The sequence below is a fragment of the Herpailurus yagouaroundi genome, unplaced genomic scaffold, assembly GCF_014898765.1.
Source record: "Herpailurus yagouaroundi ecotype Mexico unplaced genomic scaffold, PumYag 193, whole genome shotgun sequence".
NCBI classification, from domain to species: Eukaryota; Metazoa; Chordata; class Mammalia; order Carnivora; family Felidae; genus Herpailurus; species Herpailurus yagouaroundi.
Window position 1 is genome coordinate 7,446,792 of NW_024412424.1, and position 24,563 is coordinate 7,471,354.

At 44.0% G+C, this 24,563-nt stretch overlaps 1 protein-coding gene and 1 non-coding gene across 2 annotated transcripts in view; one reads left to right on the forward strand and one right to left on the reverse strand.

Moving 5' to 3' along the window:
• Window positions 1-24,563, forward strand: part of BSN (bassoon presynaptic cytomatrix protein) — a 96,322-nt gene that overhangs the window by 6,495 nt on the left and 65,264 nt on the right. The gene's annotated exons all lie outside the window — the stretch shown is intronic.
• TRNAN-AUU (transfer RNA asparagine (anticodon AUU)) lies at window positions 1,595-1,667 on the reverse strand. Its single transcript has one exon. It is a non-coding gene; the product is annotated as a tRNA-Asn (tRNA).

Below are 24,563 nucleotides of genomic sequence, written 5' to 3' on the forward strand. Positions count from 1 at the left end.
ACTTTAGGACTTGAGGCTCTCCTGGTGAGCTGGGACAGTCTAGCCATATGGGGACTCCTGCCTGGGCTTCTCAGTTGGTGCCAGGGGTATGTCACACTGGCATTGATATTTCATTGCTTGCTTAGGCTCCTTTCCAGCCTTGAGGACCCTCTCCTTCTCCAGTCACCAGCGTAGTGGTGGAAGCTGGTCATAGCTGGGGAATGACTTGGAACCATGGCCTCTGGGGTTGCACCTGTAGTAGGGTAGATGGAATTCTGGTGTCCCACTCTCTGTGGTTCCCTTCCTGCAGATGGGGCCTCTGGTGGGTGTCTCTTGCCCCGTGGCATGCCCTCAGCTCATAAGTCATATACATTAAGTTCTGGTCATCTGTGCCTGTGGGATGGAACTGGTAAGCGTGCACCCTGATTCATCTGTGCTGTACTTTGAGCTCCAGGCTCGTCACAGCCCTGCTCTGATCTCCCCATCTGTTCTTTGCTCTTATGGGCATCTAGGCTTCTTAAGAGAGCTTTGCTTTAGAAGAGACCCCTTACCTGGTACCCCCACTTCTTTCTAGCAAGAAGGTCACATGGAGGCATATTAGGAGCCTCTAGAGAACTCTAGGTCACCCTGGGATCAAATCCAGAACTGTTTGGGCAGGCTGGCTGCCCCTGAAGTGTGTGGGGCTGCTGTTAGGGCCCAAGGTGAATTTTCCCTGAGGGGAAGTAGAAAGGTTAGCTTCTGGGTCTTGGCCCCAACCATTGAGGAGATCAAAAGCCTCAGCAGCATCTCAGACAAGGATCACCCAGAGGTGATTTCCAGGACCCAGTCCAGTGGACTGCCCCTGGACCCAGAGTTGCTCTCCAGTGCCATTGGCTCAGGGAGGGAGCTATCCTTTCCCAGGATGCTGGAAGAATCAGTAAGGCATTTGGGTGCTTTGGAAGAAAAGGGGGTAAGGAAATTCCCTGATAGTCACACCTGTAAATTTGACACATTTGTAATGTATCAGGTAGGTAATATGGGTTGTCTGCCTTTTTTGTATATGGGGTAGTTGTGAGAGTTTCTACAATTAAGTTCTACTTAGCAATAGGAGGATTTTATTTATTTATTTATTTATTTATTTATTTATTTATTTATTTATTTATTTTCAGAGAGAGAGGGAGCAAGTGCAAGCAGGGAAGAGGCAGAGGGGGAGGGAGAGAGAGACTGTTAAGCAGGCTCCACACTCAGTGAGAAGGTGGACGCAGGGCTCAATCTCATGACCGGGAGATCATGACCTGAGTGGAAATCAAGAGTTGGACGCTTAACCAACTGAGCCACCCAGGCACCCCAGTAATAGGAGGATTTTAAAGTGAAAAATGTGGAGTGCCTGGGTGGCTCAGTCAGTTAAGTGTCCGACTTTGGCTTATGTCACAATCTCGCGGTTTGTGAGTTCAAGCCCCATGTCGGGCTCTGTGCTGACAGCTCAGAACCTGGAGCCTGCTTTGGATTCTGTGTCTCCCTCTCTCTCTCTGTCCCTCCCCCACTCATGCTCTGTCTCTCTCTCTCAAAAATAAATAAATAAACATTTAAAAATTTAACAAAAATAAAGTGAAAAAAAATTTTAAAGGAGACTTCACACCTGACCTGGGGCTTGAACTCACGACCCTGAGATTAATAGTCTCATGTTCTACCAACTGAGCCAGCCAGGCCCCCCTTACAGTGAAATTTTATCCATGTATTCAGGAAACTGTTCGCTGAAGACCTACTAGATGCTTAGCCCTGGGTGAAATGTGAGGAACAAAGGAAGGAGCACGAAATGGGCTGTACCCTCAAGGAGCTTCCAATCTGGTGGGAGAGAAAGAGGCACTTGTTTCGATTTTTACCCTGAACTTCCTTAAATTAGAGTTTGCTCCTGCTTTTTCTTTGTCTCACAGAGGTAAGATAAATGAGCGCATGATTAGAAGGGGTTGGATTATTTCATATTCTAAAATAGTACAGCATATATTTGTATGGTATTTTACAGCTTACAAAACACATTCACAACATTAACTTATTCTGTTGGGAACTCCAGAGGCCTAATATGAGATATTTAGAAGAACAGCCAGCTAGCTGACTTTAGCAAACTGAAATGCCATACACCAAGCACAGCTGGAGAACTGCATCACTTCCTTGCCTCCTGCTCCGAGAAGATGGAAAATTTAGCAAGAGGATGGGGAGGGCTTTGAGGATGAGAAGAGGATCAGAAAGTAGGACATTTGAACAAAGGACAGCATAGGGTGGGGTGGGGAATGAAGACTACTGGAAGCCTCCTGGGTAGGGGTCAGAAACTCAGGTTTTAATCAATCCTGACATTGCCCCAATCTGGCCGTACATATAGTAGGTCCTCACTATTTCTCATCTGTAAAAGGAGAGATTTAACTAGATGTTCTCCAAGGTCCCCTCCGTCTCTGACAGCTTATTTTTGTTAGATGAGTAAGAAGGAAGGGTGATGCTTCCTGCTGTTCCTCAGCCCCACTGTGGAGAGAAAATAGGTACATCATGCAGCCTTTAGGTTAATTAGAAGAGATTTAAATGAAGAGGTTGGCTCTTCCTCCGTGCTCCAAAGATCTTTCAGGGTGGACAAGATGACCTCACAATCAAGCCTGGAGCCAGAAGAGGGACTGGCTGGTGCCTTGCACAGGAAGGGACTCTTGAAAAGCTACTGGCTTCCTTCTACTGGGTTGGCCGGCAAGTCAGCCAGGCTCCTACCTGGGCCTGCGGAGCCTGATGCAGGCTCCATGCTTCCAGCCGTGCATGGCCGCTTGCCTCCTGAGTGTTGTTCCATCCATATCCCTCAGGTGCACTGGCACCTGGTTTGCCCCCTCCAGTGGGCAGTTGTATAGAGTCCTCCATTTGGAGGTGATGGACGTGGTGCTCTCTGCGGTTTCTCCTGCAGCTCTATAGGTTCTGTGGGCTCAGGCCAGGTCTCCACCAACATCAAGGTCTGACATGTGAGGCCACTTCCTTCAGGAGCATGGTTTAGCTTCAGCGGGTGTTGTGTTTGCTCTGCCCTCCTTTTATTTTGAGCATCTAATCCAACCTCTAGTGGATGCCAACATGTCTGCTTCCATGTTCTCTGAAGGCAGGAGCTCTGCCTTGGTGTGAACACCCAGTGATCAGTGGCCTCTGGTCCCTTCTAGGCAGATGACTCCATTGTTGGAAAGTTCTTTTGGTTTGTCTGAAATGGGCTTCCTTACACCTCCTGTCTCTTGGCCTGGCCCTGCCCTCTGGCACAGACAGCTTATCTGCTCGCAGGTTTAGGAGGAGCTCACTATGCTCTCATCTTCTCAACTCTGAGGTTCTTCTCTATACTTGACTTCTCTAGCTCCTGTGCTGGGATGTGACTCTGGGACCCTTGCCGACCTGGGATGTGCTGCCCAAGGCTCTCAATATCTTGAAGACAGGGAGGTTCAGAGAACAGGACCCAGGGCTCAGTATGTCACATGGACTGAGTGACACCATCTGAAGGATGACTAGCCTTCACTTGCCAGCCTAAGAACACCATCATCCACCTTCCTGAGTGCTCTTTGGACCCCACACTTGGTCCAGCCTCATGCTGGGCATCTCAGCATGAAGGCTGGGTTCCCTCCATCTTGGGCTTGTGCAACCTGAGTGTGAATCTGTGGGGGCCTGCATGGGTCCCTGCTATATCTTCTTTCACTGTACTTGGAGATCCCTTCCAACCTAGTGAGACCCTTTGGATCCTGACTCTGTCTCCTGAAATAAGGGTAATAACTAAGACAGTGTACTTGTTTTAGGAATGTTGCTAGGAGAACTTCTCCCCTTTTATGGCCCTGTGAGCCCACTTTCCAAATCCCTGTATCTAACTTTGAGTGGCCAGTGTTAAGCCCTCCAGGCCAAAACCTTGCCAGCTCTGGTTTGAGGTGGTGTCAGCTGAAGGTAGTGGTAGAGCTGGGTTGGACTGGAGAGGCAACCACCCCTTGCACTCTAGCCATGGAATCCTCTGTGCACTGCAGAGGAAACTCTTTTGCGGGCCTGTTCTTCTCTGGTCAGCCATGTCATTCTGGCCTCTTTTTGGGGTACACTGGCCTTTGGCTCTTTAGGGTAGATGTCCTTAGGAACAGTAAACACTCTGGAAATGAAAATTGTAAACACATGTAAAAGGAGAAAAGATGGTATGTATGGTGAACCTCTTCCCGTAAACCCATCACCCAACTTCAACCATGATCAGTGTTTTGCTATCTTGTTTCATCTATATTTCTCCAGCTTTCTTTTTTTAGACTGGATTATTTTCTTTCTTTCTTTCTTTCTTTCTTTCTTTCTTTCTTTCTTTCTTTCGTCCTTCCTTCCTTCCTTCCTTCCTTCCTTCCTTCCTTCCTCCCTCTCCCTCCCTTGTTCCCTCTCTTCCTTCTTTCCCTCAATTTATTCCCTTCCTTCCTTCCTTTTTCATTTATTTAAATCCAAGTTAGTTAACATATAGTGTAATATTGGTTTCAAGAACAGAATATAGTGATTCATTACTTGCATGTAACACCCAGTGCTCATCCCAGCAAGTGCCCTCCTTAATGCCCATCACCCATTTAGCCCATCCCCCTACCCACCTCCCCTCCAGCAACCCTCAGTTTGTTCTGTGTTTAAGTCTTTCTTATGGTTTGCCTCCCTTTCTGTTTTTATCTTATTTTTCCTTCCCTTCCCCTGTGTTCATCTGTTTTGTTTCTTAAATTCCACACAAGTGAAATCATATATTTGTCTTTCTCTGACTGACTTATTTCACTTAGCATAATAGACTGTAATTCCATCCATGTTGTTACAAATGGCAAGATTTCATTCTTTTTGATTGCTGAGTAATAGTCCACTGTATGTATATACCACATCTTCTTTATCCATTCATCAGTCAATGGACATTTGGGCTCTTTCCATTATTTGGCTATTGTTGATAGTGTTGCTATAAACATTGGGGTGCAGGTGCCCCTTCAAATCAGCATTTTTGTATCCATTTTTTTTTTGAGAGAGAGAGAGTTTATTTTTGAGAGAGAGGAAGAGAAACAGAGCATGAGCAGGGCAGGAGCAGAGAGAGAGAGGTAGACACAGAATCTGAAGCAGGCTCCAGGCTCCGAGCTGTCAGCACAGAGCCCGATGCAGGGCTCGAACTCACGAATCGTGAGATCATGACCTGAGCCAAAGTCAGCTACTTAACTGACTGAGGCACCCAGATGCCCCTCTTTAATTAAACAAAAATTTTTTAATGTTTATTTATTTTTGAGGGACAGAGACAGAGAGAGACAGAGCATGAACAAGAGAGGGGCAGAGAGAGAGGGAGACACAGAATCTATCAGCCCAGAGTCCGATGCAGGACTCAAACTCATGAACTGTGAGATTATGACCTGAGATGAAGTTGGACAATTAACCAACTGAGCCATCCAGGCACCCCAACATTTTTGTATCCTTTAGGTAAATACTTAATAGTGCAGTTTCTGGGTTGTAAGGTAGTTCTATTTTTAATTAAAAAATTTTTTTTATTATTTATTTATTTTTGAAAGTGAGAGACAGAATGAATGGGGGAGGGACAAAGAAGGAGGGAGACACAGATTCTTCAGATTCTGAAGCGGGCTCCAGACTCCAAGCTGTCAGCACAGAGCCCGACGTGGGGCTTGAATTGTGAGATCATGACCTGAGCTGAAGTCAAGAGTCAGACACTTAACCGACTGAGCCACCCAGGTGCCCCTCTATTTTTGATTTTTTGAAGAACCTCCATAATTTTCCAGGGTGGCTGCAGCAATTTGTATTCCTACCAACAGTGCAAAAGTGTTCCCTTTCCTAGACTGGAGTATTTTCTTTTTTCTTTTTTTAATGTTTTTATTTATATTTGAGAGAGAGTGAGAAAGAAAGTGCACGTGTGCACACAAGAGAGCTGGGGAGGGGCAGAGAGAGAAAATCTGAAGCAGGCCTTGCATTGACGACAGAGAGCCTGATACAGGGCTCAAACTCAGGAACCATGAGATCATTTCCTGAGCCAAAGTTGGATGCTTAACAGACTGAGCCATCTAGGCACCCCTAGAGTATTTTCAATCAAAATACAATATCATTTCACTCATAAATACTTTAGGATGTACCTCTAGTTAAGAGCTGTTTTTATTTTAATCCAATGACATTATCACAGCCAACAAAGTTGAGTATAATTTCTTATATAACTTAATACTGAATCCATGTTCAATTTTACTTGAGTATCTCAAAAATGGCTTTTTAGGGTTGTTTTGTTCAAATCAAGATCCAAACAAACATTGCATATATATAGAATATTATACATATACATACACACATGTATATGTAATGTATATATGTATATTGGTTTCAAAATAATAATATATATATTTTAACTAACAATAATACTAGTGAATGTAATTTAAGATTTCCTTGTGGTTTCGTTTGTCCTTAGTTTATTTCTTTCCAGGGATGTGTAGTCCAAATTCTGTGTTTTAGAGTTAGTAGAAATAACTCTTCTCAGTGAGGTTATGCCATTAAGAAGATATGCAGTTAAGCTCTTTTTTTCCAGTTTGTGTTCAGTTTGTAAGGGTTGCTTTTTGATCACTTATCTGTTGCTATGATCATACTGCACAGTAAATCAGCCAACACTCAGTGGCTTCAAACAGCAATTTTTTATTCTCACTCGTGCATCTGCATGCTGGCTAGAATTCACTGATCTAGGCTGGGCTCTGGGCTGCAGTTGAGTCCAGGTCTGCTCCACATGTTCTTCCTGTGGTGATTACAGACATGCAAGAGGGCATGCCTAACCACACACACACACACACACGCACATGCACACACACACACTTCAGACCTCTGCTTAAAATGACACACCTGCTAATATTACTTTAGTCAAAGCAACTCATTCTTTTTAAGTGTTCTTTATTTATTTTGAGAGAGAGAGAGAGAGAGCATGAGCAGGGGATGGGCAGAAAGAGAAAGAGAGAGAGAGAGAATCCCAAGTAGGCTCTGCACTGACAGAGTGGGGCTTGAACCCAGGAACCATGCGATAATGACTTGAGGCAAAACTAAGAGTTGACTGAGCCATCCATGTGCCCCCACAGCAATTCATATTTAAGCCCAGAGTTAAGGGGTAGTCTTGCAGTTACTGTGACTATATAAGAAATTACCCTAAAGCTTAGTGGCATCAAACCACCACCATTGCGTTCGTAGACTCTATAGGTCAGGAACTCAGGCAGGGCACATAGGATGGTTATTTCTGCTCTACAGTGTCTGGAGCTTCAGCTAAGAAGACTCAAAGGCTGGGGGAATGGAATCATCTGAATTGTCTTCCTCACTTACAGTCTTACAGTTGATTCTTGCTAGTAGCTGGGAGCCTCAGTGCTTCTCCACATGGGCTAGTTTCAGTTTCCTCTCAACATGGTTTCTGGGTTTCAGGGTTGTCCTAAGAGAAAGAGAGAGAGAGAGAGGAAACCAACTGGAGGATGTACTGCCTTTTATCGTTAGTCTCAAGAGACATTTATTGTTATTTTTGCCACATTCTATTCATTGAGATGGTTCTAAAGTCCTATCCAATTTTTAAAAAAAGTTTTTGATGTTTATTCATTTTTGAGAGAGAGAGACACAAAGTGTGAGCAGGGGAGGGGCAGAGAGAGAGGGAGACTCAGAATCCAAAGAAGGCTCCAGGCTCTGAGCTGTCAGCGCAGAGCCTGATGTGGGGCCTGAACCCACGAGTCGTGAGATCATGTCCTGAGCCGAAGTCGGATGCCCAACCGACTGAGCCACCCAGACGCCCCAAGTCCTATCCAATTTTGAGAGGAGGAGATATCGGCTCCAGCTCTTGACTGGGAATTTCCAGTTTCTAAAAGAGCTTGTGGGACTGGAAATCTTGTGAAGGCCATTTTTGGAAAATAGAGTCTGTCACATTCTGGAAAAATATACTTCACCCTCAGTGGGCAGAATTGCAAAGTCACATGGCAAAGAGCAGAAATCGGCTGAGAACAACAGTGCCATCTACCATATTTTTTCTTTCTAATTTAATTTTTTTTAATTGTGTAAAACTTTCATGTGATTTCAAATAAACCAAATGTACCTAGAAACCGAATGTATCTAGTTCTATCTTGTTCTTTTCCACCTTGTTTTCTTCCTTCTCTGATAAGAATTCACCTTTATCAGTTATTTTTCCATTGTTCCCTTCTTTTGAAAATATAAGGAAAATACACACTTATTTACCTCTCTCTCTCTCTCTCTCTCTCTCTCTCTATATATATATATATATGTGTGTGTGTGTGTGTGTGTATATGTATATATATATATATATATATATATATATATATATATATATAGTAGCAAACTCTGAACCCAGTTCTGAAAAATTTTTTTCCACATAATATATTCTGAAGATCACCCTGTAGCAGAATGGAGAAATCTTCCTGATTGCTTTTTTTTTTCTTTTGCATCTGCACAGTGCTCTATCACGTGAGTGTGCCATAGCTGATGTATGGATATTGGCCTGTGGCCAGACTTTGCTCTTACAAGTAGCACCACATTGAGGGACCTGGTGTATGTGTCATTTTGTATTTTTACTGGTGTATCTGTGGAGTAATGTATCCATGGGATGATTTCCTGGTGTATCTTATGGGATATTTTGTATTTTTCCCAGGGTATCTCTGGGTTAGTTTCCTATGAGATGCTGAAACAAGATGGTAAATGCACATTTTGCTATGTATGCCAAACCTGAGGGGGAAGGGTAGAGGTGGGGTGCTAGTGAGGGGCTTGGACAGTGTTCAGGTATGAGAGGATGGTCACTGGACCAGGATTGGGGGGGGTGGCAGGGAGTAAGGAGAGGGAGAAAGAGCTAAAAAGTGCTCAACTTCTGAATATATGCTGAATGTAGAGCCAGAGGCATGCTGAACGGCTGGGTTTGACAAGTTAGAGAAAGAGGAGTCAGGAAGACCCCTGAGTTCTGGCCTGAGCATGTGGTGTACACTGGGGACAACTGGATGGGGCCTAAGAGGAGGAGTTTGTTCCTGGACAAGTTGTGTTTTAGAGACACCCAAATGAGATATTAGGTAGGCAGCTGAATATTCAAGTCTGGGCTGGGAAAATAAAGTAGCACCTCACGTGCAAATGCATTAATATTAATGCCACTGGTTTCTACAAGTACGCTGAGAAAGAGATAAGGAGGAGGAAAAAATTGAGGCAATACCGGGGTTACAAGAGGGCAAGTCAAGTACATTGAAGTTAACAAATTTTTATCAAATGAAATGCCGGAAATGAGAGCCCTCAACATGAGGCCTGGTATTAATTACCAACTGGTTGCCCAGTCCCTGCCCGGCCCTGAAGATATAAAGGTGAACAGGTAGATTACCATCCCTATTTCCTACTACAGAGCATACTTGAATTAAACTTGGTTAAGGGTTTGGTCCCTGCCCTCTGGGAGCTCTGATTGAATATGGGGATGCCTGGGGGGCTCAGAGGAACCACGGTGGTCCATCTTTCTCATCTTCACATATAGCTGCTAAAACATACGGAATTTGGGCCTGAAACTGGAGAGTTCACTTGAAAGGGCTGGCCCATCCCAGAGGTTTTCAGCCCAGGGGTTTCAGCCCACACCACCAGAGCCATAGAAAACGCCTGCTTGCAATGGAGTGTCATTTTGCCTCTTAAACCACATTTGTGTTCATGAAACTCCAGGAATTTTGGGCAGTGGTGTGGGACAGGGTTCCCTTGGTAGATTTTGGGGATTGGGAAGAGGGCAGGAGGGAGGGAGCTTCAGGTCTCAGGCTGCTGGTCTTGAGTGGTGATCTGCCAGTGGGCACCCAGGGCAGAGACACCAGTGTGACTCTGGGATGTGGGATGTGGGATTTGGGCTCAGGGCTCTGGAGGCAGGCTGTGACACACAGAGCTGGCTCAGAAGCCAGTGGACTGGAGTAGGGCTTTCCCAGGGTCCAGGGGCCCTGCTTCCCTCATGTACTGAAAGGAGTTTTACAAATGATAGTGCTTAGCGCTGACTGCCAGGGGCAGAGGGGTTTCCTGCCAGGATGCTTTTGGGCCTGTGATGCAGGCCGAGCCTATGGAAGAAGGGCAGCTTGCTCTAGGTGCTCCCGACAGGCCAGGTCTGCCACACTGTCCCCTACCCTTCCCCTAACTCCCCTGCTTTGTCAGGGTATATAGTGGAGCCCACCCAAGGGTTCCTGCTCTCATTGGTACTTGACATCTCCTTGGCCACAGTTTCTGCACTGTTCCTACCCAGGTGCTCAGTCAGGCATGATGAGCCCTGGGAAATCCATCTAGGGCTCCAGGGACAGGTGTCACACAGCCGTCTCCTGAATGTTGAGTGAGGAAAGGGAAAATGTTCTCACTGTCCTCAAGTGGAAAAGCCTGGTGGGGACTCTTGGGGGTGACACTGCCCCCTTTCAATTACCAAGACCCTGGCTTACTGCTCTGGGTCTGCCTAGTGGTGCCGAGAACCTGTTTTCAGAGGCACGAAGAAAGAAGAAACTAGAAGCTTCGCCCTTTGGGAAAACATCTTTTGTTCCCTGTACTTCCTTATGAGCACTTACTCTGGGATTCCCAGGCCTGTGAAATGGAGGGGCAGTGACCCCAGAAGTAATCAAGGCTAAACCTCCTGGCAAAGTTTTCAGGGGACATGGGCCCTAGTTAGGCTCCTCCAGCTTCCTTTCCCTTAGTCGCTGCTGGTAGCTCCGGAAAAAACAAGCCGTTCCGATAAAGGCAAGCATTGCTTTTGAAAAGATAGTAATTGATAGTAATTAGTAGTAATTGATTTTGCTTATACAGTGATTTCCCCTCTGTGTAGCTCTGGCCAATAGAGGGTCAGGAACACTGGTGGGTGATAGAAAGACTGAGGCCAGAGAGGTTCTTTCTAAGAACCTCATAGCAAGGCCTGGCAGGACCGGGAGGAGGGATCTGGGTTTCCCAGCCCTGGCCTCTGCTTGGTGGATCACCCTGGCCACTTTGAGATGAGGAAACTTTCATGTATCCAGTGAAAAGATTGGACATCTGATGTGAAGACCGGTCTACTTGGCACCATCCCTACCCTGGATAGAGTGGGCTGCCGCTGGGGAGCGGTTGTCCCCAACAAATTAATTTCTCCAAAGACCCTGCTTTATCCCCAGAGAAGGATTTCCTTCCCAAAGATGCAGACTCATTGTTTGAGAGTGTTGTTTCTTTGTCCAGCATCTTTTTTCACTGTTTATTTTTGTACAGCGTGTTCATTCAACAAGCACTCCCTAGTCCTGCTGTGGAGCAGGGTCTGTGCAGATGCTGAGTTCACAGAGGAAATGCAGTCGCTGGCCTGAGTGGATCCCGCAGTCTAGGTGAGCAGGAAGGGCTCACCCAAAGCCACCAAAAGGAGCACCAAAACTTCTCTGGTATCCCCAACCCCTTCATGTTGTAGGGAGTTGCCCAGAACCTCAGATGATGGCTGCTTGTCCACACATGCACACACATGCACACACACACACACACACACACACACACACACACACACACACCCAGACACCCTGATTCCTTCTGGGGCTTCAGGGACAAGCTAATGGTCCAATCCTTTTTTTTTTTTTTTTTAAATTTTTAAAGTTTTATTTATTTAAGTCATCTCTGCACCCAGTGTGGGGCTCGAACTCATAACCTTGAGATCAAGAGTTGCATGCTCTTCCGACTGAGCCAGCCAGGTGCCCCCAGTGGACATTTCCCTGTTTGAGCTACCTACACCTCCCTGTGGACTTCTCAGCACACTTCTCTTCTGCAAACTCCCTTCCTGGTTTCTGTAGCACTTCCTTGTTTACATGTTGGTCTCTGTGACACCCTTGCGCTGCCTACCTGAGGTTCCCAGGACTCAGTCCTGAGCCATGTTTCTTCTCCCTCTCACAGGGCCCACCCAGGGCTTCTGCATGACAGGTGCTGCCTGCTGACAGCTCCCTAAACCCTCTCCAGCTCATTTTGTCCACCTTCCAGTGGGAGCCTCCATATGGGCACCCCTAGCCATGTCCTATGCACGGTACCACACTTCCCTGCTCTCCTCTCCCCTTTGGCTGGAATAGGACTTAACGTTGGGTTTGTAGGTTCTCTTTTTTTGGGAAAACCTGAACCCATACAAAAATGGAATTAATCTGTCATAAAGTATTTTTTTGAAGACAGGAATGTTGATGATTTTCTTTGGTGTCCACAAAAGATCTGAAAATCTTTTCTTTGGGAATGGAGCCTCTTCCCAGCCTCAGGCCTGGAGTCCCTAGGGCCATGAGGCCAGTGGGAGCAGCTGAGCAGGGTGTGGATGCTCAAAGACCCCATTGGTCTGGCTAAATTCGCCAAGGGAGGGGAATCATGGGGTGGGGGAGATACTGGAGGTGAATTAGGGAGTGGGAGCAGGAAAGCCTGCATGTGGTGGCTTCCCTCAGATGACCATGACACCCTGATCACAGTGCTAACTGCATTGTTGCTTAGCATGACAGGGGAGAAAGTTTACTATGTTCTCATCCCAGACTAGATCACAGAGGTGCCCTGGGCCACTGAATACCCAGCAGGGAGGGGCATAGTGGGGACCCCACGAATGGTGATGGACACTTAGGTGTGACTTTGGGAAGGAGTATTGCTTGGAGGTGGGGCCCCACCCCTCTTTGGGTCCTGTTACACCATGTGCTTCTCAGTGGTCTAGCCCAAGCAGGACTCTGATTGCCACTGAGTCTTGTTCTTTGTCTTTGTTCCCATGCTCTTTTCTTGACATTGTTTTTTTTTTATTATTAATTTTTACTGTTTATTCATTAAAAAAAATTTTTTTGGGGGGCGCCTGGGTGGCTCAGTCGGTTGGGCGGCCGACTTCGCTCAGGTCACGATCTCACGGTCCGTGAGTTCGAGCCCCGCGTCGGGCTCTGTGCCGACAGCTCAGAGCCTGGAGCCTGCTTCAGATTCTGTGTCTCCCTCTCTCTCTGGCCCTCCCCCCATTCATGTTAAAAAAAAAAATTAAAAAAAAATTTTTTTTAACGTTTATTTATTTTTGAGACAGAGAGAGACAGAGCATGAATGGGGGAGGGTCAGAGAGAGAGGGAGACACAGAATCTGAAGCAGGCTCCAGGCTCTGAGCTGTCGGCACAGAGCCCGACGCGGGGCTCAAACTCACGGACCGTGAGATCGTGACCTGAGCGAAGTCGGCTGCCCAACCAACTGAGCCACCCAGGCACCCCTGTTTATTCATTTTTGAAAGAGAGATACAGACAGGCAGAGTGTGAGTGGGGGAGGGGCAGAGAGAGAGGGAGAGACACAGAATCTGAAGCAGGCTCCAGGCTCTGAGCTGTCAGCACAGAGCTTGATGCAGGGCTCAAACCCATGAACCATGAGATCAGGACCCGAGCCGAACGAAGTTGGATGCTTAACCAACTGAGCCACCCAGGTGCCCCTCTTGGCATTGTTGTTTTTACATTACTCTCCTGACTTCTGATATGTTTAGGCACTTTTCAATTTTAACTATATTGATGAGACCCTTCTGGAATTTTTTAAAAAATGTTTTTTATTTATTTTTGAGACAGAGAGAGACAGCATGAGTAGGGGAGGGTCAGAGAGAGAGGCAGACACAGAATCTGAAGCAGGCTCCAGGCTCCGAGCTGTCAGCACAGAGCCCGATGCAGGGCTCGAACTCATGGACCATGAGATCATGACCTGAGCGAAGTCGGATGCTCAACCGACTGAGCCACCTAGGTGCCCCCCTTCTGGAATTTTTTAAAAGTTTTTGTTTACTTATTAAGTAATTTCTACACTCAACGTGGGGCTTGAACTCATGACCCCCAGGATCAAGAGTCTCATACTCTTCTGACTGAGTCAGCCAGGCACCTGTGGAATTTTTAAAATTATACACCAAGACATAAGCATATTATTGATGTGAATATTTAAACAATCCAGTCATTGAGTAAAACTTCTATTTCCCCCTATCTTTCCTTGCATTATTACTTTTCTATGCATATTTCTAAGATCTTCCTCCATGTACATCCCTGAATCTATTGTGTACTTACACACAAACTTTGTTTTAGTAGCTCAGTTTTATTTTCTGTATTAACAAAAATTTAATCATCAAACAAAACTTGTAGACCCTGAGTGCCCCAGGGCCATTACAGTCAAAATATTAGGTCACAATAATAAAGTAGCAACTACTCCAGAAATCCAGTGCTCTGGGGAGGAGTGTGCTGCCTAGGAGGGGACACAAAGTTAGGCTTAGCCCCCTTTCCCCTGCTGAGGGTTAATGAAAGATGGGGGCACAAAATTCTGCTAGGTCTGCACCACCAGAGGAAGCTGGCCAAAACAGGAGGGGATGGAATTTCAGAGTTAGCCAGGGTCTTCAGCAGTCAGATAGCCAGGACACTGCTGTTCAAGTTGAACAATTCCTCCTCCTCTTCTTCCTCCTCCTCCTCCTCCCCCTCCTCCTCCTCCTCTTCCTCCTCCTCCTTAATCTCCTTCTTCTCCTCCTCTTCCTCCTCCTCCTTCTTCTCCTTCTTCCTCTTCCTCCTCCTCCTCTCCTCCTCCTCCTCTCCTCCTCCTTCTCCTCCTCTTCTCTTCCTCTTCTTCCTCCTTCTCCTCCTCCTCTTCCTTCTCCTCCTCCTCCTTCTCTTCCTCCTGCTTCTCCTCCTTCTTGTCTTCCTCCCTCTCCTCCTTCTCCTTCTACTCCTTTTCCTCCTCCTCCTCCTCCTCCTCCTCCTCCTCCTCCTCCTCCTTCTCCTTCTCTTTCCCTTTGTCCTTCCCCTTCCCTTTTTCCCTTTCCTTCTTTTTACATTGAACTCCTTATCTGGCCCTTGGAGTTCAGCCTTTAGGGTCAGAGACTGGACAGCAATCTCTGTCTTCATGGGTAATAGGAAAGGCATGATGAGGGTGGATTGGAGCAGTGGGGTTACCCAGACCTCTAGCTGATGGGCACTGCTTCTCTTTCAGGCCCTGGTGCACGGGGTGCCTGCTGGATCTGTGGAGTACCACTGATTGTGGCATCTTCTCTTGTGACGCTGGGGTCTCTGGTATCCCTTGGACTACCAGGGGCACTGGGGTCCCCAGGGCCACCTGGCCTGCCCTATCTGTTGGTGTCATCTGCTACACCCACTGCACTGGCTGGGGCACTTGTGCCTTCCTTAGCTGCACTCATAGCTCCTCCACCATCCGCCTTAGACCCCATCGTGAATCCGCCTATCCTCTCCGCCCATCCTCTCTACTGGCTGCCGAAGGACTGACACATACTTTTTTTAAAGAAACGGGATCACATTGAATACATTGTTTTACAGCCAGCTTTTTTCACAGAACAACATAGGGAAACATTTCTCCCTACTCTCCCACTTCTCAAAGAATCAGCAGTTTTGGGTCCCCCGTGACTTTTTGTCACCTTGTCACTTCTTGAATTGGAGCAATCCATACTGCCTTTTGGAGGCTGTTGTCCACTCCTGTGTCTCAGGCATATCTCCAGGCAAGCTACCAGACCCTTTGTCATAGCTGGACACCTACTTGCTTAACCTTTGAGGGGAACTGAACTGAAGCAGCACCCTGCAGGGTAGGATACCGGTTTTGTCCCCGAGGCTCTGCCTCTGAACTTCAGAGAGTTTCCTCTGAAGGTTCTGGTCTTTCTGGCTAGGGCCATCTCCTGTATGCAGGCGTTTATGCAGAATTCCTTTTTCTTCCCCTGTATGTGGTATGAATTCACGTTTCTTTATTTATAACTTCTTCAGATTGCATTGCTTAGATTCCCAGTCATCTGAGCAGAAGACTGCATAGCGTGGCCACTTGCAGCATGAGGAATCATCTGTGGTTGGCATCTTACCTTTCCTCTTGGTTCCAGATGGTGCCCTATATTAGAACACACTGACTATATGCCCCTCCAGAGGCTCAACCCCAAATCTGAAGGGGGTGGACCCCATCTCTCTGTCCTCTTCCTTACTATGGGTTTGGTGTTTGAAATTTGAAGGTTTTTTTTCTAGCGCGACCCAGCTCCACCTTGAATCAGACCTCCACTTCAGGGCAGGATAGTGCTTGGAGTCATTCATTCATTCAGTGAATATTTACTGAGCACATACCACATGCCAAGTACTATTGTAGGCAATCCTCACTGTTGGCTACTGATCATGTCCTGCTCCCAATTTTCTTTTTTGTCTTACAGGTCTTCCCGCTGCTTGTGGAAGACTTTTGCCTCTAAATTTGCCCTAAGTACATGATTGTGAATTTCCAACCAATCAAATCACAAGAATTTTCCCCTGGGTTTTTACTCAAGGTCTACCCTACTAGGTAGGAACATTTTAATCTCCTATGAAATGCCAAATGCCTAGGAGTCATGTTTTCTAGGGACTGGCTTTGGTGTGTTTCTGAGGAGGCACTTAGTTTTATAGGGTTAGGGGTGTGAGAGCAGGGCTTGGGACTCATAAGTGCCCAGGTCAGTTCCTAGACTCACTGCCCATTCTCCTAGCTCCTTTTAGTGGCTTTGTTTCTTTAATCTCTAGTTTTCAAATTTGAAAAAAATGGAAATGATAAGAGCACCTGCCCTGCATGGTTGGTAGGAGGTTGATTATGTGAAGAGGGAACCTGGCACATAGAGTGAGCTGAGGACACAGTAGGTAGCTGCTGGGGGTGATGGTGTTACTGTTTTGACTCCCAGGAACAAAAGGCATTGAAATCATTAACTATTTCTTCAACCAAAGTTTTAATATATATTTATGTCACTTTTTATTTTTTAATTTTATGAATGCTTAATACATTAGCACAGAAGTACAAGCTTACAGTTTAGAAATGGTTATTGCATATTTGAGAGGACAGGTCCAGATGTAGTTTTTAAACTTTTTTTTTTTTGAGATATAATTCACATACCATAAAATTCACCCATTTAAAGTGTATCATTCCCTGGGCTTTATTTTTTTTTAAATTTTTTAATGTTTATTTATTTTTGAGACAGAGAGAGACAGAGCATGAGTGAGGGAGGGTCAGAGAGAGAGGGAGACACAGAATCTGAAACAGGGTCCAGGCTCTGAGTTGTCAGCACAGAGCCCAATGCGGGGCTCGAACTCACGGACCGTGAGACCATGACCTGAGCCGAAGTCAGCCGCTTACCCAACTGAGCCACCCAGGCGCCCCATTCCCTGGGTTTTAGTACAGAGTTGTGTAATCTACAAAACTACAATCCAAGTTCACAATATTTTCATCACACCAAAAAGAAACCTCAAATCTATTAGCAGCCACTCTCATTCTCCACCCCACCCCACCCCCACCCAGCTTAGGCCACGACCAATCTATTATCTCTCTCTGTCAATTTGCCTGTTGTGAACATTTCATGCAATGGAACGGTGTAATATTTTTGTGTGTGTCTGGTTTCTTTCATTTAGCATGTTTTCAAGGCTCATTCACAATGTAGAGTGTATCAGTAAATCATTGCTTTTTGTTGCCCAGTAATGTTCTATTGTATGGGTGAATGACATTTTATTCTTCAGTTCTTGTGCTTTTGGGTTATTTCTACTTTTTGGCTTTGGCTCTTATAAATAATTCTACTGTGAATATTTTAGTACAGGTTTTTCTGTAGACATGTTTTAATTTCATTGGGACAGGTTCCTAGGAGTAAAGTTGTTGGGTCATATGGTAACTCTGCATTTCACATGAAGAACTGGACTGTTTTCCAAAGCAACTGCACCATTTTACGTTCCAACCAACAATGAATGATGGTTCCATTTTTTTTCCCACATCCTTGTCAACACTTGTCATTATCTTTCTTTTTTCTTTTAGCCATCCTATTGAGTGTGAAGTGGTATCCACTGCAGTTTTGATTTGCACTTCCCTCATGAGTTGACCATATCTTCATGTGCTTATTGTCTATTTCTGGATCTTCTTTAGAGAAACATCTATTCAAATCCTATGCCTATTTTTGTAATCGAGTTGCCTTTTAATTGTTGAGTTGTGAAAGTTCTTTACCTTTTCTAAATAGTAGACTCTCATCAGATAATTGATTTGCAAATGTCCTCTCCTGTTCTGTGGTTTGTCTTTTTACCTTGCAAATGATACATTTGCAGTACAAAAGTTTAAAATTTTTATACAGTCCAGTTTACCTTTTTTGTTGTTGTTTGTGCTTTTGGTTCCATATCTAAGAAACTATTGCCCAACCCAAAGTCACAAAGATTTACTCATGTTTTCCTCTAAGAGTTTCATAGTTTTAACACTTACATTTTGGTCAATGATCCATTTGAGTTAATTTTTAAGTATGGTGTGAGCTAGGAGTCCAACTTCATTTTTTGCATGTGGATATTCAGTTGTCCCAGCACCATTTATTGAAAAGACTATTTTTTTCTCTATTTTTTCTATTGTATTTTCTTGGCATCCTTATCAATAGGAGAGGAAGAAAGACAGAGGAGCAGTCAGAACACACACACTTATCTGGAGTGCCTGGATGGCTCAGTCCATTGAGCATCCTATTCTCAACTTCTGCTCAGGTCATGATCTCACCGCCCCCCACATCCAGTTCTGCACTAACACTGGGGAGCCTGCTTGGGATTCTCTTTCTCTGCCCCTCCCCCACATGTGCAGTGCACGCGGCAGTCTCTCTCTCTCAAATAAATAAACTTAAAAAAAAAAAGAACACACACACTTATCAAGTAAGTTTGCCATCCTATATGGGCACAGTTTATGGTGTCTCAAAACAATTACAATAGTAACATCAAAGGTCACTGATCACCATAACAAATATAATAATGAAAAGTTTGAAATATCACAAGAGTTACCAAAATGTGACACAGAGGCACAATGTGAGCAAAGGCTGTGCAAAAATTGTGCCAGTAGAATTGGTCAATGCAGGGTTGCTACAAATCTTCATTTGTTAAGAAAAAAAAAAAAAAAGGCAATACCTGTGAAGTACAGTGAAATGAAGTATGCCTGTATGTAGGAAAGTGTTGTTTAATTTACATTTATTTGTGAATTCCCCCCATTTCTTTCTGTTATTGATTTCTAGCTTAATTATGTTGTGTTCAGAGAACAAACTTTGTATGATTTCAATTCTTTTGGATTTATTGAGACTTGTTTTATGGCCTTGCCTATGGTCTAACCGGTAGAATGTTCCATGTGCACTTGAGAAGAATGTACATTCTGTTGTTGTTGGGTGGAGTGTTTGATAGATGTTTGTTAGATCGAGTTGCTTTATAGTGTTGTTCAAGTCCTGTATTTTCTTGTTGATCCTTTGCCAAGTTGTTCTGTCCATTATTAATAAGTATTGGTATTGAAGTCTTCAATTATTGTTGTTGAATTTTCTATTTCTCCCTTTAATTCTGTCAGTTTATGCTTCATGTATTTTGATGCTTCATTGTTAGGTATATATTTATTTATTTATAATTGTATGTAACTATATATATTATATATTGATAATAGATAATTATAATAATTGTATATACACTTAATCTTTCTAATGAATTGGCCTTTTTCTCAATCTTTATCTTCAGTAACTTCTTTTTGTTCTAAAGTTTTGTCTGATATTAATACAGCCTCTTATGGTTGCTGTTTGCATGGTAATCTTTTAATCCTTTCCCATTAAAAAAAATTCAAACTGGGGCACCTGGGAGGTTCAGTTGGTTAAGCGTCTGACTTTGGTTCGGTCATGATCTCATGGTTCTTGGGTTTGAGCCCCATGTCAGGCTCTGTGCTAGCAGCTCAAAGCCTGGAGCCTGCTTTCGATTCTGTGTCTCCATCACTCTCTGTTCTTCCCCTGCTCTTACTCTGTCTCTCTTGCTCTCAAAAATAAATAAAAGATTTTGGGGCGCCTGGGTGGCGCAGTCGGTTAAGCGTCCGACTTCAGCCAGGTCACGATCTCGCGGTCCATGAGTTCGAGCCCCGCGTCAGGCTCTGGGCTGATGGCTCAGAGCCTGGAGCCTGTTTCCGATTCTGTGTCTCCCTCTCTCTCTGCCCCTCCCCCGTTCATGCTCTGTCTCTCTCTGTCCCAAAAATAAATAAACATTGAAAAAACAATTTAAAAAAAAATAAAAAAAAATAAATAAAAGATTTAAAAAATTTTAAACTATTTGTACCTTTGAATCTAAAATGTGTCTCATATATAGGATTTAGTTGGATTTTTTAATCCAGTCTGAGAATCTCTGTCTTTTGGTTAGATTCTTTAATCAACTTTTATTTAAATAATGTTATTGATATGGTTGGATTTACATCTGCTAATTTGCTTTTTGTTTTCTTTTTGTCTCTTGCTTTTTTATTCTTCTCTTTCTCCTTTACAGCCTTCTTTTGTATTAAATGGACACTTTCTCTAGTGTAACATTTTAATTCCTGTGATGATTTTGTCTATATTTTAAAATTATTTGCCTAGCAGTCCCTCCTAAGTTACAATATCCAAGCGTCCAACTCTTGATTTTGGATTGGGTCATGATCTCACAGTCTGTGGATCAAGCCTCGCATCAGGCTCTGCACTGACAGCATGGAGCCTGCTTGGAATTCTCTCTCTCCCTCTCTCTCTGCCTGTCCCCCACTAGCTCTCTCTCTCTCAAAATAAATAATAATAAATAAACTTAAAAATAATAAAAAAGGTTACAAGATTCTTCTTAGTCTGTCAGAATCTACTTCAGATTTATGCTGACTTAATTCCACTGAAATTCAGAAACCTTATTCATATATAGTCCCATTACTTCCTCCCTTTTTCTGTGTGCTGTTATTGTTATACATATTACATCTATGTGTTACAAACACTGTTATAATCTTAATAATTATTCTATAAAATATTATTAATGTTATATATAACTTAAATAAGATCTTTTAAAGAAGCTGAGAGAAAAAAGGAGAGCAAGTATATATTTGTGGGGTTTGTTATATAAATTTTCCTATTTACCATTTCTGATTCTCCTCGTTTTTTCCTGTGGATTCAAGTTACTATCTAATGTCATTTCCTTATTCCATTACAGCTTTGTTCCCACCCACCTGCTTTGTGCTCTTTTTGTCAAACATGCTACATTCCTATATGTGATGAGCTCAACAGTACACACACACACACACACACACACACACACACACACACACACAGACTTACTGAGTTTATCTAATTGCCTTTTAATCAGTTAAGAGAGCAAAAGAGAAGAAGTATGCAATTATACTTTCTTTTATACTTACCTACATAATTACTTGCACCAGCACTCTTTGTTTTTTTGTGTAGATTCAAATTACTGTGTGGTGTCACTTGCTGTCTGCCTGAGGACCTTCCTTTATTATTTCTTTCCAGCCCCCAACCCAGCTTTTTTGAAGTATAATTGACCTTTATTATTTCTTGTAAAGCAATTTGCTATTGACAATTTTTTTGGCTTTTGTTTATCTGAGAATGTCTTTATTTTTACCTCCTTTAAGAATTTATTTTTCCAGGGGCGCCTGGGTGGCGCAGTCGGTTAAGCGTCCAACTTCAGCCAGGTCACGATCTCGCGGTCCGTGAGTTCGAGCCCCGCGTCGGGCTCTGGGCTGATGGCTCAGAGCCTGGAGCCTGTTTCCGATTCTGTGTCTCCCTCTCTCTCCGCCCCTCCCCCGTTCATGCTCTGTCTCTCTCTGTCCCAAAAATAGATAAACGTTGAAAAAAAAAAATTTAAAAAAAAAAAAAAGAATTTATTTTTCCAGAGATTTTTTTAAGTTTATTTATTTATTGAGGGAGAGAGAGAGAGGGAGAGGAGAGAGAGACAGAGAGAGAGAGAGAGAGAGAGAGAGAGAGAGAGAGAGAGAGAATCCCAAGCAGGTTTTGCACTGACAGTGCAGACAGTTTGACACGGGGCTCAAACTCATGAACTGTGAAATCATGACCTGAGCCGAAGTCAAGAGTCAGACGCTTAACCAACTGAGCCACCTGGGTGCCCCACTTTTTCCAGAGATTTTTAAGGTCATTTCTGTTTGTTATCAAAAAGATTGTTGGGGGCGCCTGGGTGGCGCAGTCGGTTAAGCGTCCGACTTCAGCCAGGTCACGATCTCGCGGTCCGGGAGTTCGAGCCCCGCGTCGGGCTCTGGGCTGATGGCTCAGAGCCTGGAGCCTGTTTCCAATTCTGTGTCTCCCTCTCTCTCTGCCCCTCCCCCGTTCATGCTCTGTCTCTCTCTGTCCCAAAAATAAATAAACGTTGAAAAAAAAAAAAAAAGATTGTTGGCTCTGATAAGGTTGAGAACCAAAGACGTAGAGTAATATTATGAAATGATGAAATGGCAACACATTTCCTATTCATAATTTTTATTTTTATTTTTTTAAGTTTTATTTATTTTGAGGGGGGAGAGGGGGGAGACAGAGAGAGAGAGAGAGAGAGAGAGAGAGAGAGAGAGAGAGAGAATCCCAAGTAGGCTCTGCACTAACAGTGCAGAGCCAGATGCAGGGCTCATTCCCGTGAACTGTGAGATCATGACCTGAGCCGAAATATAGAGTTGAATTCCTAACCAACGTAGCCACCCAGGTGCTCCTGTTCACAGTTTTTAAAAATGGCAAGCCAATGGAGTAGAATAATTTGAGACCTATTTGACTTTTTTAAAAATTAAGATTATTGTAGATTCACATGCACTGGTAAGAAGTAATACAGAGACCACCCTTTCACAATTTCCCTGGTTTCTCCCAGTGGTAACATTTTGCAGAGCTACAATATAATATCACAACCAAAATATTGACATTTCTATAATCCACACCAATCCTATTCAGTTTCCCCTAGGTTTACTTGTACTCGTGTGTGTGTGTGTGTGTGTGTGTGTGTGTGTGTGTGTGCTTATTAAGTTGTGTACCATTTTATCACCTGTGTAGATTGAGCCTCATACCACCGTCAAGATCCTGAACAGTTCCAGCTACAAGGTTCTCTAGCGTTGTCCATTTACCACTCTACCCACCTCCTTCCCACCTCTTTCCTTCACTCCATCACTACTCCCTGTCCACCAATCTGTCCTCATTTACAAAGATTTGACATTTCAAAAATGTTACATAAGCAGAATCATACAGTATGTAACCTTTTGGAGTTGGCTTTTTTCACTCAGCATAATTCTCTAGAGATTTACCCAAGTTATCCCTATTCATAGTTCATTCCTTTTTATTGCTGAATAATATTTCGTGGTCTGTGTATACCACAGCTTATGCAAACCATTCACTGTTGAAGGACGTCTGGGCTGACTCCAGTTTTGGTGTATTACAAATAAAGCTTTTATGAACATTCATGCTCAGGTTTTTATGGGAGCATAAGTCTTCATTTCCGTGGGATAAATGCCCAGGAGTGCAATTGCTGGGTCATGTTTTGGTTGCATGCTTAATTTTTAAAGAAACTGCCAAACTGTTTTTCAGAGTGGCTGCACCACTTACATTTCCACCAACAATGTATGAATGATCTAGTTTCTTTGCATCCTCGCCAGCATATGGTATCAGAATTATTTTTTATTTTAGTTATTCTGATATTTATTGCGGTTTTAATTTGCATTTCCCTAGTGGGTAGTAATGCTGGACATCTTTTCATGTGCTTATTTCCTGTTTGTATATCCCCTTTGGTATATAGTCTATTCAGATCTTTTGCCCATTTTCGTTTTCTTTTCTTTTTTTTTAATGTTTATTTATTTTTAAGAGCACAAGAGGGGAAGAGGCGGAGAGAGGGGGACAGAGGATCCAAAGCGGGCTCTGTGCTGACAGTGACAAACCCAATGTGGAGCTCATACTCACCAACTACAGGATCATGACCTGAGCTGAAGTCAGATGCTCAACCAAATAGCCACCCAGGCACCCCTCTTTTGCCTATTTTCTGGTTAATTTGTTTTCTTCTGTTGAGTTTTTTTTTAACGTTTTATTTATTTTTGAGACAGGGAGAGACAGAGCATGAACAGGGGAGGGTCAGAGAGAGGGAGACACAGAATCTGAAACAGGCTCCAGGCTCTGAGCTGTCAGCACAGAGCCCGACGCGGGGCTCGAACTCACGGAACGCGAGATCATGACCTGAGCCAAAGTCGGCCGCTTAACCGACTGAGCCACCCAGACACCCCTCTTCTGTTGAGTTTTAAAAAAATTTTTTTCTTTAATGTTTATATATTCTTGACGGGGAGAGATACAGAGTGTGAGCAGAGGAGGGGCAGAGAGACAGGGAGACACAGAATCCAAAACAGGCTTCAGGCTCTGAGCTGTCAGCACAGAGCCCGACACGGGGCTCAAACTCACAAACCATGAGATCATGACCTGAGCTGAAGTCAGATGCTTAACCGACTGAGCCACCCAGGCGCCCCTCTTCTGTTGAGTTTTGAGAGTTCTTTATATATTCTGGACTCTAGTCCTTTACTGGTGTATGTGATTTCATATACTTTCTCCCACTCTGTATCTTGTCTTTTTAATTCCCTTCACATGGCCTTTAACAAAGCAAAACTTTTTATCAGTTTTTCCTATAATGGATCATACTTGTAGTATCAAGTCTGAGAACTCTTTGCCTAGCCTAGGTCCTGAAGATTTTCCTGACATATAAGTCTGTTACCCATTGTGAGTGAATTTTTGTATTCATGGCTTAGGCCAAGGTTCTCCTTCTTTTCCCTTTCTCTCTCTCCCTCTCTCCCTCCCTTCCTTCCTTCTTCCATCTCTCTCTTTCTTTTCTTTTCTTTTCTTTTCTTTCTTTCTTTCTTTCTTTCTTTCTTTCTTTCTTTCTTTCTTT